The sequence below is a fragment of the Abramis brama genome, assembly GCF_963993115.1.
Source record: "Abramis brama genome assembly, chromosome: 24".
Taxonomy (NCBI): domain Eukaryota; kingdom Metazoa; phylum Chordata; class Actinopteri; order Cypriniformes; family Leuciscidae; genus Abramis; species Abramis brama.
This window is the reverse complement of record NC_139986.1, coordinates 27,906,621-27,914,919: the sequence shown is the minus strand read 5'-3', so window position 1 is coordinate 27,914,919 and position 8,299 is coordinate 27,906,621. Positions and strand designations below refer to the sequence as shown.

At 35.4% G+C, this 8,299-nt stretch overlaps 1 pseudogene across 1 annotated transcript; it reads right to left on the bottom strand.

The window, feature by feature from the left end:
• Positions 1–566: 566 nt before the first annotated feature.
• On the bottom strand, positions 567–5,122 carry LOC311075018 (putative inhibitor of apoptosis; annotated as a pseudogene). Its single transcript has 2 exons — positions 5,077–5,122; positions 567–2,107 (listed from the first exon to the last, which is right to left on the bottom strand). The product of its transcript is annotated as a putative inhibitor of apoptosis (transcript).
• Between the last annotated feature and the right edge of the window lie 3,177 nt (positions 5,123–8,299).

Here is an 8,299-nt window from a genome sequence, read left to right as displayed (position 1 = left end):
AATACAGAAAAGCCACTATAGTGATCAGTTTTAGCGTTTGAATTGACATTTTACATATTACACTGTTTACATCTTGTTTTTGTACTGTTTTTGCAAAAAGTGTATAGTCACAGAGCGTGGTCAAACATGTTCATATAGGAATGTATGAAAAACATGAACAAATATTGCATAAAGAGAATTAAATGACGGTCCTTCTAGTATGAGAGTGTTTAAGACTAAACAAATCATATTTATTTTAGAACATCTTTCTGCTATGTCTACGAAACATTGACGTGAAAGATGAGTATTACACTTCAAACTCGTCTAACTATTACACTTATTTTGTTATTATTACACAGTTATTTTGTGTGTGTCACTAAACAACATGGTTAAGCTAATGAATTACAGTTGATACGTGGTATTTTTACGTGAAAGGAGGGAAAGGAATATTTAACATATAAAAATAAAAATATTTTAACCTATAGTCAATTTCAATTGTTTGATAAATCATATAACAATCAACAGTTATATGTGAAACAATTAGAGTTGGTGTAAATTTGCACATCCAAAAACTGTTGTTACTTGGATGATAAATATCTTCACTTTATGATAGGAAAGTACGGACAGCGCCTTTGACCAATCCTCTACATATGGGACACTTGCGCAGAGAAGGCGCACATTCTTTGCACACAACTAGGTGACCACAGGGGATGAAGACAATGTTCACTTCCTTATCCATGCAAACTTTGCATGTGCGCTCCTCTTGAAGTCTTCTTAACTGTTCCTCCATAGGCAAGTGTGAAAGATCTTGACTCGGTGATGCAGCTTCATTGGTCCGGGCCATCAGTTCTCTCAGCAGGCAGACATTATTCTTCTTGATCCAGTTGCGGAAGACTTCTGCTGCTGCATTTCCTTTCGACAGGACTAACTCAGTGAGCTGCCCTGTCTGCTGCTTGACTGTAGTGCAGTTACGAATAATGTCATACTCTTTCTGTGAGATGACGTTCTCTTCTAGAAGATGGTCCATTAAGCTCTGCACACTTTTTAGCTGCTGTGACATGGCAAGATGATGTTTCTTAAGAAAAGTAAGAAACTTACTTTCTCGCTCCTCCTCTCTCTTCTCATCTTCTGCACTTAGTAAATCAGACACCAACTCTTGAACGGTTTTGTAATTTTCTCCACTTGGGAGAATTTTGCTCTGAACAGTTTGCTTCACCAGGCCACGCTCAAATCCCATCTCTAAAGCAGACTTCACCACAGGATTGTTCATCATCACTGCATCTTCTGAACGGTCTTCTCCAGGACCCAGGTGTACAACAGGTGGATCAACAAATTCTCTCGAGTCGCTGTCTCCATTAGTCAATAGCTGTTCAAATATTCTTGGAAATCTTGCTTGAATCTGATGAACAAACTCTTGGCCCTTTTCTTGCAACAGGTATTCACATCTTGGAAACCACTTGGCATGTTCTACCCATGGATCATCACCAGGCTCCCAACATCTGAGTCCGCCATCGCAACAAAAGCACTTCACATCATCATTACGACCAACATAGTAAAAACCAGCCTTAGCCAATTGGTCTGGTCGAACAGTTATTCTTGAGGGCCAGTAGACAAATGTGAGCAACCTTTCTTCACACTGTTGCATTGCCGATATATTGGAAAGGCTAGATAAAGGTACATTATCTGCACGGTCACCTCGAACGAAGCGGCAGTTGGGGTAATGCCTCTGGTGCTCTGATACTGCCCGATCTCCCGGTTCCCAGTTGCTAAGCTGGCCTCCACAACTGAAGCAAGCCACTCTGTCGCCATGGCCAAGGTAGTAGAAACCACTTTTGGCAAGCTCGGCTGGAGTTACTGTAGCAAGAGTCCAATTCTGAAAGGTGTTAAGGCGTTCCTGTTCCCGACGCATGTCAGGACTGTGACAAGCCGGAGGTCGCTGGTGAGACATATCCTGGTGAGACATATCCAGGTTTAAGTAACCCACCCGCTCCTCCATTTGGCCTGAAACGGATGCCGTGGTGGTCGATGTTACGGGTGTCGCAGGGCTGTAGGATGGCTACGTTGCAAAGCGGGGAAAAGGCAGGGTGAGAGGACGACAGGAGGTTTTGTCCGGGTTGTGTGCGAAGTCCTGAAATATTTATCAGGACAACAGCTTACTCCGCCCCGCTGGAGGAGTTGTCATCATGACCCCGTAAACAGCTGTATAGGATTACATATAATGTCACATTGAATCAGAAGTAGCGTCATGGAGAAGTTATGCATATGCCACCGGTGAGATGTCTATAATTACACCAAAATATTTATATATAAAAATATACATATATTTTTAAACATACAGTATGCATGGGTGAATTGTACGCCATAAGATCTGTAACAAGCATGTAGAAAGTAGTTAGGTTGTATTTCATTTTGCCTAGGCTTTAAGTTAATTTTACCAACTATTAAGATGTTAAAGTTCATAGACCTTTAGCACATTCAAATGTATTGAGTTAAAATTAAAACGTGATATCAATATCGCATTACCGAATTCATGGGTGATTAATAGGTTCAATAGTTATCAAGCACCAGCTAATTTAAGTTTTTCTTCAAACAAAAGTAATTTTCTGATAAATCATCGTACACATACATGTGTTTTGTTGTATGCACAGATTTTAAGGGTCGCTATAGAAAGTTGCGTCCTTGTCTTTGTTTCCCGGTATTTTTAAAAACATATCTAGATCTACATAGATGTTTTACACGATAAGATATGTCAGAGAACCTTGTGCGACATTCTATAACCGCATAAAGGGTTAAAATGTAAAATATACATTTTAGCGCTATTTAAAAACTAGGACGGTATAATAATATAATGTAAATGTCTCACGTGAAGATGATGGTTTAAACCATAATTTTATCAAATCAAGTCAATTCATGTGAATACTGTCGTATATGAACAAAGAGAAGAGTTCACTAACATTACAGCTAACTGTAGGAATCAGATATCCGGGGGAAAGTGTAAAGAACACGCCATACAAAACATTACAATCACACCCGACAATACGAAGTGTTGCGCTAGTGATGTTAAAAATTGTTAAACAATTTTAAAACAGGGTGTTTCAGAAGAAATGCAAAGATGCCTAAAAACAAAGGTGTCCAAAATGTTACATGCTAATACTTGGTCTTATTTCAGAGTCGGTATGCTCCGGTGAAAACTGTGTGAGCTTTGATGAGCCCGACAACAATACCGTTGTTAAACATGCGGTACAATAACAATGTTCAATATAAACAAGAATCCTGCTCTAATGCGACTAATTCTAACCAACTCTAATTGTTTCACATATAACTGTTGATTGTTATATGATTTATCAAACAATTGAAATTGACTATAGGTTAAAATATTTTTATTTTTATATGTTAAATATTCCTTTCCCTCCTTTCACGTAAAAATACCACGTATCAACTGTAATTCATTAGCTTAACCATGTTGTTTAGTGACACACACAAAATAACTGTGTAATAATAACAAAATAAGTGTAATAGTTAGACGAGTTTGAAGTGTAATACTCATCTTTCACGTCAATGTTTCGTAGACATAGCAGAAAGATGTTCTAAAATAAATATGATTTGTTTAGTCTTAAACACTCTCATACTAGAAGGACCGTCATTTAATTCTCTTTATGCAATATTTGTTCATGTTTTTCATACATTCCTATATGAACATGTTTGACCACGCTCTGTGACTATACACTTTTTGCAAAAACAGTACAAAAACAAGATGTAAACAGTGTAATATGTAAAATGTCAATTCAAACGCTAAAACTGATCACTATAGTGGCTTTTCTGTATTTGTTTTAAATGACTCATGATGCATTTACTTTTAACCCAGTTGACCTCTAGAATTTAGGTTTTACCAAAGTGTGGAACTTTGTTTAACAGTCTCGAGCTTGGATGAATATGCCTCTCTCAGTGCAATAGTCAGATGTGATTCTGTTGTAATAGTTTAAGTGTAAAACAGCATGCACTTTGTGTAATTCATAGAGGGAAAAGTTGCACTAAATGAAGTATCAATTTAGTCAAACAGAAAGACTATCACTTAAATTCTTAATTGTCATTTATTTCTATAGACAGCTCTCAATGAAAAGTCTTCACCTAAAACATACGGTCCAACATACAAAATGTAAAACAGGGTCATCATTTGCATGCTTTTGTGAATTTATAATAAACTATGGTTTTTGAATCTTACATGGATGTTTTGGACACGTGTGATTCTGTATAAAGTTGTTGATTTAAGCACAACTATTTACACACATGCAAGTATGAGAATAACTAATATACTGTAGATTGTGGACATTCCATTATCTGTTTATTCGGGATTAATGTACATCCTTACCTCCTTAGCTCATATGTTTCTTTAATTTGTGCAGGATGTTGAAATGTTAGTTAAAAGGTATTAGTTAATAACAAACAAACTTTAAAGCAACATGGAACCATACTATTAATACATAAAATATGGTATAATTACAGTTTGAAAATGACTTCCATAATATTTTCTTTTAGTAAAGTGGAACATCCAGCACAAGGTTCTGCGTTTGTGGGTATAATCTCACAAAGATTACATCAATATTACTTTTCTCGAACACAAAATGTATGGACATGTTTCGTTATCTAGGCATAACACATCAAACAATATTAGGCTAGAAAGATCTAATACCGGATTAATAACTAAATTAAATTAAATGTACAAAAATTTAAGATGTTGTTTTGATTAAACCTTTTTACCAAGATTTAAATCTGTAGCTATACCTCAGCACATGTGTATTTGCTTTGGCGAAGTTTTTAGGTGGGCGGAGACTTGGGTTCACAGACCGATTTCTCAATCATGTTTTGCTTTCCGAGCACATGGATGCTTTGCGGGGCAGTGAAAGATATATATTTTAGCTAAGAACTAAACAAAAGTTTATAGTGAATTGTAATGTTAAAAAGTTTTGCTTAAAAAACTATTCGTTTTATGTATTTTTTAGCGGTTGTTGTTTGATGCGGATGCCATGCTGTGGGAGGGATGGGGGAATCACCCTGTGAGTGACGTCATTTTGCGGACGTCCTTAAATCGGGATTGACCTCTCAGCTTTGAGAGGTGTGTTAGTGGGAGGAGTCTGGACCCCATCGTGGCCCTCTAATGTATATGTCATTTCGGCTCGGACGCTGTGGTGAACGGTCACTTTTCACAATGGAGTCTGTTTGTTGTCTCCCCTAATGATTTGATCTTTTGAATCTTACACAAATGTTTTGGACGCGTGTGATTCCCGTATAGCTTTACAAGGCCATATGGTACTTACGGTTTGACAAATATGTTGATGTGTAAAAAATACACCCAAAGATTTAAGCACAACTATTTACACACACGCTAAGTAGAAGTATAACTAGTATACTGTATATTGTGAACATTCCATTATCTGTTTATTCGGGATTAATGTACATCCTTACCTCCTTAGCTCATATGTTTCTTTAATCTGTGCAGGATGTTGAAATGTTAGTTAAAAGGGTATACTTCCATAATATTTTCTTTTAGTAAAGTGTATCACCAAGCACCAAGTTCTGTGTTCGTGGATATGATCTCACAAAGATTACATAAATATTACTTTTCACGAACACGTCATGTATGGACTAGGCCCTATGTCTTGTTATCTAGGCTTAACACATCAAACAATATTAGGCTAGAAAGATCTAATACTGGATTAATAACTAAATTAAATAAAACGCACACAATTTAAAACATTGTTTTGATTATTGGATTTTTTACTAACGTAGACTTGGCTTCACAGATCGGATTTCACATTCATGTTATGCTTTCCGTGCGCATGGGTGTTTTGTGGACAGTGAAGGATATATTTTAGCTAAAAACTAAACAAAACTTAGTAGGAAGTCGTATTGTTAAAAAGTTTGCTTAAAAACTATTCGTTTTACGTATTTTTTAACTGATGTTGTTCGATATGTTAAATGCTCACGTTTGAAACATTGTTTAAATGTGTGGAAAATGTTTGCCTACCGTTTACGTTTTAAAGTTAAAAGCACATAGTTTTGAACAGAATCATTTTTTTTTTTTTTTTTTTTTTACTCCACTGGGATAGGTGGATTATCTTATCAAAGAGTGAATAAATCAGTAAGTTAGTGAATATAACTTAACTAAAACATGAATTAACTTAAACTTTAAACAACTATTATTTTTTATAAATATTATTTAGTGTTAGGTGGACTGAGACACGTGTTTACACATGATCTATACTCGTTCATGCGTCTACCTATACGATGAGTGATGTATCAAATGGAACTTGTTTTAAAATCTGTATTCGTAAAAAGACATTCTAGCTTGTTCACATTTTTCTGATAGGCCTAGCGTTTTAAATACTAGCTTTTTTATTTTAAAGGACTGTATCATTTTATTACAGTTAAAGTTATTTTATTATGGATCGTGGGAAAAATTCCCACGGTCACATGACCTGTCCGGAGGTGGGAGGGAGGGGGTAGAAAGGGGCGTGACAAGCGCTGGAATATTCCCACGGTCTGTGGGAGTGGTCTACCTGTGGCTACTGGGCAGATGTCACAGAGGTCAGTCTAACTTTTGGGATGTAACCGTGTGGACGTGTTTCATTGAGCTCCTCACGAGACTTTGTAACTTTTGGAAATAAAATCTCTAAACCTATGGATCCGGATATACCCTTAATGTTGGATAAACCTTTGGTCTTGGATATACCTTTTGGATATATATTTGGATATACCTCTGGTCAGGGATATATCCTTGTTGTTGGATAAACCTTTGGTCTTGGATATACCTTTTGGATATACATTTCGGATATACATTTCATGTGGAATATACACTTGTTCTTCTTTCAACAAATGGCATGTAAAAAGCGTAAGACTTTTTAACAATGTTTTAAACTAGTTTGTGTTATATGTAACAGTTTTACAAATACTGTGTGGATGGATGCACTTACTTTTCTGTAAATTATTGATTTTTAACATCTTAAAATAACACTAACTCATTTTTAAATAACTCTTTTTAGAGAAAAATGATCTTTTTGTAAATGAAAAAAGTTGTTTCAATGTTTTAACATCTTGAAATAACACTAACTCATTTTTAAATAACTGTTTTTAGAGAAAAATGATCTTTTTGTAAATGAAAAAAAAGTTGTTTTAATGTTTTAACATCTTGAAATAGCACTAACTCATTTTTTAATAAGTCTTTTTTGAGAAAAATGTTCTTTTTGTAAATGAAAAAATTTGTTTTAATGTTTTAACATCTTGAAATAGCACTAACTCGTTTTTAAATAACTCTTTTTAGAGAAAAAATTAATTTTAACTTATTTCATTAATGTTTTAAAAGTGATGGACACTGTGGACACTAATAATGAAATTACATCTGTCTTCTTTGATAAATAAAAAACAAAAAAACAGTGATCTCATCTCTGATTATGTCTTTATTGTACATTTCTTAAAAAGTTTTAATATACATCGTCAAAATGTTATTTGTTAAACAATATGATGTTTAAACATTATTGTAACCGGATAAATCTTTGGAGATAATAAGAGTTTTGGTTCTCTTTCAACAACTGAAATTGTAAAAGCGTAAGACTTTTTAACAATGTTTTTAAACTAGTTTGTGTTTTATGTAGCAGTTTTACAAATACTGTGTGGATGGATACATTTACTTTTCTGTAAATTATTGATTTTTTAACATCTTAAAATAACACTAACTCATTTTTAATAACTCTTTTAGAGAAAAAATGCAATTTTAACTTTTTCATTAATGTTTTAACATTTTACAAATGTATTTTAACGTTATATGTTTTATACACCTTTAAACACTGTAATTGTGAAAGTACAACTTTTCTTCAAATGTATTAGAAAATAGAACTATTTGCATGATATAATTTTAATACATGTTGTTTTAACGTTTTAATGTGGATCGTGGGAAAAATTTCCCACGGTCACATGACATGTCCAGAAGTGGGGTGGGTGGGGGTGTTTGTGGGGAAGGGTACCGTGGGAAAATTCTCACGGTCACGTGGTCTGCCCGGAGGTGGGTGGGTGGGTGGTAGAAGGGGGTGGGGCAAGCGTGGGAATATTTCCACGGTCAAAAAGGGGGCGGGGCAAGCGTGAGGATTTTCCCACGGTCAAAAAGGGGCAGGGCTTAAGGGCAATAAATCACTCAAAGTGACAGAAGCCGCCCTATAACCTCTCTCTGACCCACGAGATGAGCCCATGAGAAAGCGCCGTCTGACCCAATTGCAGGATCCCCAAGAGCGATACAGAAATCTGTACATGGCCATCCTTGATAACATCT